The sequence below is a fragment of the Chlorocebus sabaeus genome, chromosome 19 (genome assembly GCF_047675955.1).
Source record: "Chlorocebus sabaeus isolate Y175 chromosome 19, mChlSab1.0.hap1, whole genome shotgun sequence".
Taxonomy (NCBI): domain Eukaryota; kingdom Metazoa; phylum Chordata; class Mammalia; order Primates; family Cercopithecidae; genus Chlorocebus; species Chlorocebus sabaeus.
Window position 1 is genome coordinate 27,475,007 of NC_132922.1, and position 13,400 is coordinate 27,488,406.

The window sequence follows — 13,400 nt, forward strand, 5'->3', positions numbered from 1 at the left end:
TTAAGACCAACCTGGGCAATATAGTGAGACCTTGTCTGTATTAAAAAAAAAAAAAAAAAAAAAAAATTTAAAGTAGCCAAGCATGGTGGCACATGCCTGCAGTCCCAGCTACTTGGGAGGCTGGGGTGGGAGCACTGCGTGAGCCTGGTAGGTGGAGGCTACTGTGAGCCAAGATCATGCCATTGCACTCCAGCCTGTGCAACAGAGTGAGATACCCTGGCTCTAACTAACTAACTAACCTAACTAACTGGAAACATAGAAACATGTTAAGCAGGAGACATTCTTCCCTTTCCTTCAAAGGACAGCCATCACTGGGCCCCTCTCCCCTTGAAAACCCAGAACTGGCAGAAGAAGCTAACAAGCAACCCAGAGTCCAGGTAAGAAAAGAGATAGAAAGAGAAGCTGTCAGACATCAGGCGGTGCCTCTCTGAGCCCCCCTGGAACCACGGCCCACATGCCAGCCCATTAATGAAATAATAATGAAAACTACTCACATCCAACAGGAGATTAGACATTCAGATAAAAGAGAGTCAAATATCCCCAAACAATGCAATGCAAAGGGTCTTTGCCATGGCAAACTGTAATCAGACTATTTAAAGTCAATGTGAAGATGCAAATTCTAAAACCACCAAGAGAAAAGGATCTAGTCACCTATAAAGCAAACCCCATCAGATGAAGAGCAGATTTCACAGCCCAGCAAATAGAAAACATGTGCTTAAAGGCATAGGAGGCAGAGAAGAACAAGGCTGGAGACAGGCAAGGCCAGCATTCCCCTCAAGGTGACAGCCAATCCTGGAAGAGGAGGCTGAGAGACAGAGCAGTGATTTTCTTTCTTTTCTTTCTTTTCTTTTCTTTCTTTCTTTCCTTCCTTCCTTTTCCTTCCTTCCTTCCTTCCTTCCTTCCTTCCTTCCTTCCTTCCTTCCTTCCTTCCTTCCTCCCTCCCTCCCTCCCTTCCTTCCTTCCTTCCTTCCTTCCTTCCTTCCTTCCTTCCTTCCTTCTTTTTCTTTCCTTTTCTTTTCTTTTCTTTTTGACGGAGTCTCACTCTGTCGCCCAGGCTGGAGTGCAGTGGTGCGATCTCGGCTCACTGCAAGCTCCGCCTCCTGGGTTCACGCCATTCTCCTGCCTCAGCCTCCCGAATAGCTGGGACTACAGGTGCCCACTACCATGCCCGGCTAATTTGTCATATTTTTAGTAGAGACGGTGTTTCACCATGTTAGAATGGTCTCGATCTCCTGACCTTGTGATCCACCCAACTCAGCCTCCCAAAGTACTGGAATTACAGGTGTGAGCCACCGTGCCCAGCCGATTCTTTTTCTCTCTCTTTTTTTTTTTTTTTTTTTTTTTTTTGCTGAGACAGGGTCGCTATTACTTTTAATGGCAAAAACCACACTTACTTTTGTACCAACCTAATACATTGCTCAGGGTGGTCTCAAATTCCTGGCCTGAAGTAATCCTCCTGCTTCAGTCTCCCGAGTAGCTGGGACTGTAGGCGTGAGCCACCACACCTGGTCTAGAGCAGTGCTGTTGACCTATTCACGTGGCTGAGGGAGGCAATGCCATAATGCCCCACACGTGGGGTGCAGGTTTCTCACTCCAGGAGTGACAGTCAACCAGAAATAGAGCAGCCCTCAGGAGCACTGGATCCAGCTTCAGATCATCTCAGTCACACAAACTGCGTGAAGGACATCCCAGAATTTCAGACTCCTAGGCCTCAAATTATTTTATTTTTATTTATTTATTTGAGACAGCATCTCACTCTGTTGCCCAGGTTGGAGTGCAGTCTCAGGATCATGGCTCACTGCAGCGTCGATCACCTTGGTTCAAGTGAGACTCCCACCTCAGCATCCCAAACACCTGGGACTACAGGCACACACTACCACGCCTAGCTAATTTTTTAATTTTTGTAGAGATGGGGTTTCACCATGTTGCGCAGGCTGATTTTGAACTCCTAGGCTCAAGCAATCTGCCTGCCTCAGCCTCCCAAAGTGATGAGATTACAAGCATGAGCCATCATGCTGGAGCTGGAAATTATTTTTAAAAATTATTTCTTGCTGGGTACAGTGGCTCACGCCTGTAATCCCAGCACTTTGGGAGGCTGAGGCAGGCAGATCATGAGGTCAGGAGTTCGAGACCAACCTGACCAACATGGTGAAACCCCATCTCTACTAAAAATACAAAAATTAGCCAGGCGTGCTGGCACCTGCCTGTAATCCCAGCTAGTCAGGAGGCTGAGGTAGGAGAGTTGAACCCTGGGATGTGGAGGTTGCGGTGAGCCGAGATCATGTCATTGCACTCCAGCCTGGGAACAGAGCGAGACTCCGTCTCAAAAAAAAAATTATTTCTAACGATTTTTATACACACCCTCCATTGCCAAATTAAAAACAACCAAGCAAACAAGGAAATAAGACAGCAGGAACAAAGCTCAAGAGAAAGCAGAGACAATTTTTTAAAAGGCCCATAGGATCTCTAGATTATGAAATTGTCAGACCATGAACTTTAAAATAAGTACTTTATATCTATATTCAAGGATAAAAAGAAACAATAATTTAATCAGAAAACTGGCTACTATAAAAAAATGGACGCACTGGGCATGGTGACTCACTCCTGTAATCCCAGCACTTTGGGAGGCTGAGGCGGGTGGATCACCTGAGGTCAGGAGTTCAAGACCAGCCTGACCAATATGGTGAAACCCCATCTCTACTAAAATTACAAATTTAGCCAGGCATGGTGGCATGTGCCTGGCAGCTACTCGGGAGACTGAGACAGGAGAATCTCTTGAACCAGGAGGTGGAGGTTCCAGTGAGCCGAGATCGTGCCACTCTACTCCAGCCTGGGCAACAGAGCGAGACTCCATCTCAAAAAAAAAAAAAAAAAAAAAAGAGGCTGGAAGTGGTGGCTCACGCTATAATCCCAGCATGTTGGGAGACAGCGGGGTGAATCACATGAGGCCAGGAGTTCAAGACCAGCCTGGCCAACATGGCGAAACCCGTCTCTACTAAAAACACAAAACTGAGTTAGGCATGGTGGTAATCCCAGTTACTCAGGAGGCTGAGGCACGAGAATCGCTTGAACCTGGGAGGCAGAGGCTGCAGTGAGTTGAGATCGTACCACTGAACTCCAGCCTGAGCAACAGATAGAGACTGTCTCAAAAAAAAAAAAAAAAAAAAATGGAATTAGGAACTCATTTTGAACAGCACAGTAGACACAAACATAAAAAAAAATAATAATAATGAACTGGTATTTATTTATTTATTTATTTGAGACAGAGTCTCACTCTGTTGCTCAGGCTGGAGGACAGTGGCATGATCTCAGCTCACTGCAACCTTCACCTCCCAGGTTCAAGCCATTCTCCTGCCTCAGCCTCCCAAGTAGCTGGGGTTACAGGTACCCCACCACCATGTCCGGCTAATTGGGAGATAGTTTGATACAAAATGTACAAATTGAAGTACAAAGAGAAAAATAGATAGAACACACAGGAAATGGATTAACAGACATGGGAGATACTTTAACAAGGTATAAGTCATGTGAAATTGGAGTCTCATAAGGAGAGAAGAGAGAGGATGAGAAAGACGTAATACTTGAAGAGATAAAGCTGAGAATTTTCTAAAATGGACAAAAAAGAATGAAGTCATAGAATGAAGAACCACCTAAATGCATCAGTGTAAAACTGCTCAAAGCCAAAGACAAACCTTTTTAAAGCAGCCAGAGGAAAAAAGATACTGCCTTCAGGCCGGGGTGTAGGGGTTGCTCACACCTGTAATCTCAGCACTTTGGGAGGCTGAGGAGGGTGGATTACCTGAAACGAAGAGTTTGGGATCAGCCTGACCAACACAGCAAAAATTCATCTCTATTAAAAATACAACAATTAAGGGGCCAGGTGCGGTGGCTCACACCTGTAATCCCAGCACTTTGGGAGGCCAAGACAAGTGGATCACGAGTTCAGGAGATCGATACCATCCTGGCTAACATGGTGAAATCCCGTTTCTACTAAAAATACAAAAAATTAGCTGGGTGTGGTCGTGGGCACCTGTAGTCCCAGCTACTCGAGAGCCTGAGGCAGAAGAATGGTGTGAATCCAGGAGGCAGAACTTGCAGTGAGCCGAGATCACGCCACTGCACTCCAGCCTGGGCGACAGAGTGAGACTCCATCTCAAAAAACACAACAACAAAAAAAGACATTGCCTTCAAATGAGCAAAATTAGATTGAGAATTGGCTTCTCAATAAAAACAGGAGAAATCAAATACAAGGGAATCATGTTTTCAAACTGAGGAAAGAAAATATCTGCCAACCTAGAATTTTATGTGCACTAACAATATCCTTCAAAAGTGAAAATGGCCGGGCATGGTGGCTCATGTCTGTAATCCCAGTACTTTGGAAGGCCGAGGTAGGTGGATCACTTGAGGTCAGGAGTTCAAGACCAGCCTGGCCAACATGGTGAAGCTCCATCTCTACCAAAAATACACAAATTAGCCAGATGTGGTGGTGGGCACCTGTAATCCCAGCTACTCAATTCTTGAGGCACAAGAATTGCTTGAACCCCAGAGACGGAGGTTGCAGTGAGCCAAGATCCTGCCACTGCATTCCAGCCTGGGTGACACAACGAGACTCTATCTCGAAAAAAAAAGGAAAAAAAAAAAAAAAAAAAAAAAACCAGGCCAGGCATGGTGGCTCATGCCTATAATCCCAGCACTTTGGGAGGCCAAGGTGAGTGGATTGCCAGAGGTCGGAAGTTTGAGACCACTCTGGCCATCATAGGCAAACCCTGTCTCTACTACAAATACAAAAAAATTATCTGGGCGTGGTGGTGTGCACCTGTAATCCCAGCTACTCGGGAGGCTGAGGCAGGGGAATTGCTTGAACCAGGAAGGTAGAGGTTGCAGTGAGCCGAGATCGTGCCACTGCACTCCAGCCTGGGCAACAGAGTGAGACTTCGTCTCGAAAAAAAAAAAAATTAGCCAGGCGTGGTGGCTCATGCCTGTAATCCCAGCTACTTGGAGGCTGAGACAGGAGAATCACTTGAACCCAGGAGGCAGAAGTTGCAGTGAGCTGAGATCGCACCACTGCACTCCAGCCTGGGCAACAGAGCGAGAGAGGGAGACTCGGTCTCAAAAAACAAACAAAAAAGTGAAAGTGGAATACATATATGTGTGTGTGTGTGTATATGTGTGTGTGTATGTGTGTGTGTATATATAGATAGATATAAATATGGAATATATATGTATATTTTGGCCATGACATAGCCGAGATCCTTGACTATGTATGCAAAGATATTTTTTCCCAAATATATTTTTATAAATAAAAATAAAGGGTAACAGAAGAAGTAAATGTTTGGGTAAATCTAAATGAATGTTATTGTTATAAAATTGTAGTAGTACAGAAAATGGTATTTTGTGGGGTTTAAAATAAATAAAACATACTGAAATATGTATGGGTAAAGTTATATATCTGGGATTTGCACTGAAATAATGTGGGATAGAAGGAAGCAGGAAAGAGGAAGAGTATACATGAAATTAGCTTGGCCATAAGATTGTTGTTGAAATTGAATGTATACATGGGGCTTCATTATACAATTCTCTTTACTTTTACACAGCTCTACACTCTCAACATAAATAAGAATAAAAACACAAAAAACACACAGATACATCTATGCACACACACACACACGTGTGTGTGTGTGTGTGTGTGTGTGTGTGTGTGTGTGTATATACCTCCACCTCCCAGGTTCAAGCGATTCTCCTGCCTCAGCCTCCCGAGTAGCTGGGATTACCGGCGTGCGCCATTGTGCCCGACTAATTTTGTATTTTTAGTAGAGATGGGGTTTCTGCATGTTGGTCAGGCTGGTCTCAAACTCCTGACCTCAGGTTGTCCTTCCGCCTTGGCCTCCTAAAGTGCTGAGATTACAGGTGTGAGCCATTGCGCCCAGCCAGTTTTTTGTATTTTTAGTAGAAACGGAGTTTCACCGTGTTAGCCAGGATGGTCTCGATCTCCTGACCTTGTGATCTGCCCGCCTCGGCCTCCCAAAGTGCTGGGATTACAGGCGTGAGCCACCGCACCCAGCTGCACATATACATATCTTTTAAAAACACAAAAATATTAGCATATGTCATTGGGGGTCAATTTCGTTCCTGTTCCAAGGTTCTTGTACCGACTAGGAAGGGGATAGAAGTACTAACTCATAGGCTGGGCGCAGTGGCTTATGCCCGTAATCCCAACATTTTGGGACGCCGAGGCAGGCGGATCTCTTAAGGTCAGGAGTTCAAGACCAGCCTGGCCAACATGGTGAAACCCTGTCTCTACTAAAAAAAGAATACAAAAATTAGCCAGGCATAGTAGTGCACACCTGTGATCCCAGCTACTCAGGAGACTGAGGCAGGAGAATTGCTTGAACCCAAGAGGCAGAGGTTGCAGTGAACCAAGATTGCTCCACTGCACTCCAGCCTGGACAGCAGAGCGAGACTCCCTCTGTCTCAATGAGGACAACAACAAAAAAGTACTAGCTCATGTTAGACTTTGGTAAGTGAAGGATGCATGTTGTAAGCTCTAAAATAATCTACTGTCTCTTTTAAAATAACTCCAAGACTGCACAGTTATAAAACTAATAGAGGAGGAAATTAAATAATAAAAATAATAAATGCGAAACAAGATGTGGGAGGAGATAAGAAGAAAGAATAGGCATGGAAAACAAATTGGTGGTGGCTTTCAACCCAAATAAATCATTAGTTACATTTAAAAGGATAATAAAAATTAAACTAATTAGAAATAAAAACCCAACTAATGCCTTTTATATAAGGATACAGAAAGGTGGAAAATAATGAAAAATATGTATGCATTAACCAAGAAAGCTGTATAACTTTTTTTTGTTGTTGTTTTTGTTTTTGTTTTTGGAGATAGAACCTCACTCTGTCTCCCAGGCTGGAGTGCAGTGACATGATCTTGGCTCACAGCAATCTCTCCCTTCTAGGTTCAAGCGATTCTCCCACCTCAGCATCCCAAGTAGCTGAGACTACAGGTGTGCTAACTTAGAATTACATTAGCCACACCCGGCTAATTTTTGTATTTTTCTGTAGAGCCAGGGTCTTGCCATGTTGCCCAGGCTGGTCTTGAACTCCTGGGCTTCAGTGATCCACCCACCTCAACCTCCAACAAAGTGCCGAGATTACAGGCATGAGCCACCATGCCCAGCATTACTATTTTTAATGAAATAGACTTTAAGAAGAAAAGTATTATTAGAGATAAGAGACATATCACAGAAAAGAAGAAGTTACTAGGAGCCGGGCGCGGTGGCTCATGCCTGTAATCCCAGCACTTTGTGAGGCCAAGGCAGGTGGATCACCTGAGGTCGGGAGTTCAAGACCAGCCTGACCAACATGAAGAAGCTCCATCTCTACTAAAAATACAAAAATTAGCCGAGCATGGTGGCACATGCCTGTAATCCCAGCTACTCGGGAGGCTGAGGGAGGAGAATCGCTTGGACCCAGGAAGTGGAGGTTGCAGTGAGCCAAGATCGTACCACTGCACTTCAGCCTGGGCAACAAGAGCAAAACTCCATCTCAAAAAAAAAAAAAGAAAAGAAGTTACTAGCTAGTTTCAGTATTACTTAACATCCAGGAAACTAGATGTAAAAGGTTTTTAGAGAAACTAAACCAATAGGTTATACATAGTCAGAGAGAGATTTATTTAGGAATTAGCTCACATGGTTGTGGGGACTAGCAAGTTTAAAATCTGTATGGCAAACCAGCAGGTTATAAATTCAGGTAAGAGTTGATCTTGAAGTCTGGAACCTAAAATCTGGAGAGCAGTAAGCAGGCCAGAAACTCAGGCAGGATTTATATGTTACAGTGTTAAAGCAGAATTCCTGCTTCTCTGGGAAACCTCAGTTTTACTTAAAGTCAACTGACTGTCAGCATTAATCACATTGTTTTACTTAAAGTCAACTGACTGTCAATGTTAATCACATCTATGAAATAACCTCCCAGCAAGATATTGAGAAGTATTTGACCAAACAACAGGGCATCATAGCTTAGCAAAGTTGACACATAAATTAACCATCAGGAGTGAATAGAATATCCAAAAAACAAAGTACTAGGGGTAGTATATCTTATATAGCTCTTATAATTATATAAAATATAGAATGAAGACATTAAGATAAGTTTTAGAACAAAAATATAAACTTTTATCTCTCTTTTTTTTTTTTTTTTTTTTTGAGACCAAGTCTTGTTCTGTCACCCAGGCTGTAGTGCAGTGGTGCTATCTTGGCTCACTGCAACATTTGCCTCTTGGGTTCAAGTGATTCTCCTGTCTCAGACTCCCAAGTAGCTGGGATTACAGGCACCCGCTACCATGCCCAGCTAATTTTTGTATTTTTAGTAGAGACGGGGTTTCACCATGTTGCCCAGGCTAGTCTCCAACTCCTGACCTCAAGTGATCCACCTGCCTCGGCCTCCCAAAGTGCTGGGATTACAGGTATGAGCCACCACGCTCAGCCAAAAATCACCTTTTTGACAAGGATCAAAACAGTCATTAAGCTGGAGATGACAGGCCTCACTGTCACCATGCTCCTTTTGTATGTCTACTGGGCACGGTGCTGGGTCCACACTCACATATGCCTTAGGAATCTGCTCTGAGGGTCTCTGGCTGTAGCCGAATCCCAATAATAAAACATGATGCTGAAAGAGTAGGAGACGGAAATTTCAGTGAGCCGAGATTGCGCCACTGCACTCCAGCCTGGTGACAGAGTGAGACACCATCTCAAAAAACAAACAAAAAAAAAAAGAGCAGAAGAGACTGGACTCTGGGAGGGCCTGCTGGTGAGAGGTGAGCACAGAGAGGAGAGATGGAGGCAGGGGCATGGGCTTCTGGTGGCCCCAGCAGACCCTGCGGCAGCATGGCCAGGGGCCCCTGCAGGGAGGGATCTTGGCCAGGATGACGCTGCAGCAGGCCTCTTCCTGAGGCTCCCAGCCAGCCTGGCTAGGGTCCCAGCGTCCAGTGACCCCTGTTCCGCAGCAGCAGCTGGGGCCAGCCCCAGGCTCTCTTCCACTCCCAGCTTCTGAAAACAGGAAGTGGAGAGAGTTGTTCAATAAAACACTGGGGCAAACCACATCCTCTCTCTTCACCAAGGGAGAGTTTGAGGGAGTGCCGGCGGAGGGAGCATTAGAGCAGAGACCCCTATCCAACCACTGACCCTCACGCACACAGCAGGGCACACTATGGAGACCCCCAGACAGTCACTCGGAGAGACCCAGTAGGTCCAGACTCCACTCAGAGATCTGTGGCAGCAGGTCCCCACTCCCAAAGGCCACGTGCCCACGGTGGTCTCTGGTGCCTGAGACTCCAGTCTCATTTGCATCTGTGCAACTTTGAGTTTAAGTGGGTGCCACCGTATGTCCTCCTGAGCAGAGGAGGGGCACAGCCTCAGCAGGCATCAATCCCTCAAATCCCCTAGGAGTCACCCGGGAGACCAAGCAGTCACCAGGCTCTACTTGTCCCTGAGCTGCCATTCTCAGCCCTGTGGGAGGAGACAGAAAGCCATGAAGAGAAACCAAAGGACCAGGTCAGGAGGGGCTGGGGGGTGGCATGAGCAATCAGGGCAGGGAAGGATGGACAGATGGGGGAATGGAGGGAGGAAGGAATGACTCAAATGGTGAATGAATGAACAAAGAGAGAGAATGGCCACGCCTCCCTTGCTTTAGTTTACAAACCACTGGGATCCTCCCAACGGACTGCAAGACAGAACTTCTGGGAAGCAGACCAGGTGGCTGGCAGGGAGGGGAGGCTTGCCCCGGCTTTTGTGGGCCCAATGGGAGGCAGGGGGCAAGAAGGGGCGTCCTGTATGTGTCCTCTCTGTAGCGGCAGCAGTGGAGGCCTCCCTTGGGCTAGGTTTCCTGGAAGAGGGTCAGGAAACACCCGCCGTGGCCCCTCTCCACCACACCCTCATCCTGGACACCAAGTATCAGTCACTCAGCTCACCAGACCCAGGCCCTAACTCAGGGAGAGAGGATGTGAGGTGTGGGGCACAAGGCTCCCCAAGACAGAGAAACCCGAGATGTGGCCCCCAGCTGGGAGCTGGGGCAGACTGGCTGTGGCAGCATTGTGTGTACCCCAGCAGGTCAGTACCCACACTGAAGCCCTTCACCTATGACCCTGGGAGAAGACCCCAGCCTTGGAGAATTGGCCTCACTGAAGGGGCCTGCATCGGCCAGCAGGGTCAGGTGGGGCCAGACCGGTTCCCACCTGGGATATGCAAATAGGCCTCCTGAATCCTGGAGCCAGGTATGGACTCACACACGACTGTCCCGAAATCACCATCTGCCCCATGGGCACACCCTGCCACCTGTTCTGTGCAAGGGCCCTGAGGCTGCCTCCTTGTGCCCAAGCCCTGCAGGTGCTGAAGCCCACACACACACGGCTCCTGCTTCCTGGGCCAGTGCATGTGCATACACACACACTCACACACACACTCACACTCACACATACACATACCCACAATCACACACATTCACACACACCCACACCCCTCCCACACACACAGTCACACCCTCACACCCACACACACACCCAAACACAATCACACACATTCACACACGCACACCCCCTGCACTCACTCTCACACATACACACCCACACACACATACCCAAACACAATCACACACACCCACACACATACACCCAAACACAATCACACACATTCACACACCCCCACACCCCCACACACACTCACACTCACACATACATACACACACACGCAATCTCACACACACACACACACACACACACTCACACACGTCTTCTCCAGGAGGGGCTGGCTGCCAAAGGCCACCCAGCTTCCTCCCACGTCTCACTCACAGTCCAATATTTGAGCAGACCTTGGAGTCAGCAGCAACAGTAGCATGGGCAAAGGCCTGGGGGCCGCAGGGAGTCTGGTGGCGAGAGAGGACCACAGCCAGCACAGTGACAGCCAGCCCCAGCCCCAGCCCCAGCAGCACCAGGCTGACCAAGGACCCACAGCCCTGGGCCATGGCTCTGTGGCCCAGGAGGAGAGGGGAGGCCGGTGGGCAGACCCAGGGACAGATGGATGGGCAGATGGATGGACAAGAAGATGCACAGATAGAATCAAAGGTAATTGGACAGATGGACAAATAGGTGGGGCCACAGATAGACAAGAAGATGGATCGACAGACAGGCCAGATTGCTGGACAGAGAGGACAGTAAGAGAAAGATGGTCAGATAGACAACGGGACAGAGATGGGCTTATAGATGGGGGGACAGGCAGGTCTGAAAAGCGGGCTGCCAGGTGAATGGGTAGACAGCTGGCAGCTGGCAGCTGTGGCGAGCTGCTGCCCTCCCCAGGTACACACTACAGAGTGGCCAAACTTATGCCTCAACTTCTAGTTTTCAGCTCTTGCTTGTTCCTGGCAGGAGGCCAGGCACCAAAGTGTCTGAAGGGAGTTTTCCTTCCCTAGAGGAGCCAGCTGCTGTGTTAACTCCCTCACTGCCGGTAGGTCCAAAGGCCCCACCTGCCACTCACCAGAGCCCAGGGTCACACTGTCCCAATGTGCAGGAGAACTTGGTGCCTGCTGCACTGTGGTTGTCAAGTGGGGACAGGGCTCCCAGGAATCTCCACACCATTCCCGGGGTTCCCAACAGCTCCAGGAAAGCAGAGCTGGGGCTGCTCAACTATCTCCCCTGGATCCAGCAAGGCTGCCCCTCCCAGAGTGAAGCCCCACTCCCCAGCTCCCATCTCTATCGCCTAACCCTCTCTGCATGGCCCAGCACAGGCAATATCGAAGTGGAACTGAACAGAGACCGAGGGAGGGGGACAAAAGGTGGTGTCACTTAAAACTTGGGTTCAAGTCCCTACACTTCTGCAGCCTGGTTTGGGTTCCACAACCCCCTAAGGATGACCAAGGGCTTCTCAGTCCGCAGAGAGGACAGGGGGACTTGACAGCATCAAACGCTGGTGACTACAAGACGTCCATGTGGGGAATGCAGACAGACCATGCCTCTAGCCCTTGGCTAGAGGACTGGGACTTGCTGTCCTGGAAATGCAGCGTGGGCCTCCAGGGAGGGAGGCTGTGCCACCTAGGTGCCACGCCCAGCCTGCAGCTCTTCCCCACCCTGGCTGCGGGTCTGCTTCCCTGAATCCAAATCCGCTATTACTGTGCTGGCAGCGCAGCCTCTCTGGGGACGCTGGCCTGGCCCTGTTCTCCCCAGGCCTCAGGGTGTCTAACTGGGAGGCAGCCAGGGGAGTGAGGACCCACTGAGGGGCTCTGTTGACTAGGCTCAGCAGGGGTGCAGGTGATGTGGGCTGGAATCCTTCCCACATGGCTCCTCCAGTCCTCCACACTTCCTTCCCAGCTGAGCACTGCCTGCTCCAGATGTCTACACCTGGAGTCTGGGACGCCCAACTGGGCAGCAGAGAAACTGAGGCACAGAGACAGCCTGTGTCCTTACAGGCCACACAGCCTGCCAGGCCCCTATGTCCAGCCAGAGTCCCTGATTAGCCTGGGCTGGAGTGGTTGTTTACAGGCAGGCTGTTCCCACGGCTGCCTTTTGTAGTGGGGGCCTGTGGACTCCTCCTCCCAACCCGACCTGACTCCCAAGTCTCAGTGACTTTGCTCAACCAGGAGCCGAAGTGCATTCCTGGGCTCAGGCCAGCCCACCCACCCACCCGCTGCAGTCCTGGAAGCCCAGAGGCCAGGGCAGCAGGAACAGAGGAGACAGCAGTGGAGGGGACGTCCCCCCTCCTCTCCCCACCACCCTGGTCAGGCAGAGGCCAGGGTGCAGGGACCGCCTGAGCAAAGGCCCAGGGAAAGGAATGGGTGTCATTCCGGTTTTGGCCCGAGGCACAGCCAGGGAGGTCCCTGAATGTGCTTCCTCAGGAAATGATGGGGGAAGGGACAATGAGAATGAAGGAGAGGATTTAAGTCCCCCACCCCCACCAAGGTAGTCCTGGGCTGAGCCCCATGGGACCTGAAGAACCAGGGTGAACCCCACCAGTGCTTCGGGTCCAGGAAGCCTCATGGCCAGCTCCCACTTCTCTTGCTGCTGTGCAACCCAGAGCAAGCCCTGCCCCTCCAGCCTCAGTCCTCTCCCCTGCAAACGGGGCCACAGCCTTTCCTTTCAGGCCAAAATAAGGATTGAGGCCGCGTGCAGTGGCTCATCCCTGTAATCCTAGCACTTTGGAGGCTGAGATGGGAGGACTGCTTGAAGTCAGGAGTTTAAGACCAGCCTGGTCAACATAGTGAGACCCCATCTCTATTTGTTCAAATAAAATTTTTTTTAAAAATTAAATACATAAAATAAGGATTGAGGAGTGACGGGTACACCAGTTGAGCCCACCTCCATCTCACCCCTGGGGCGCCCCAGGGACACAGCCCTCCAGGGCTTAGACCCAGTGGTA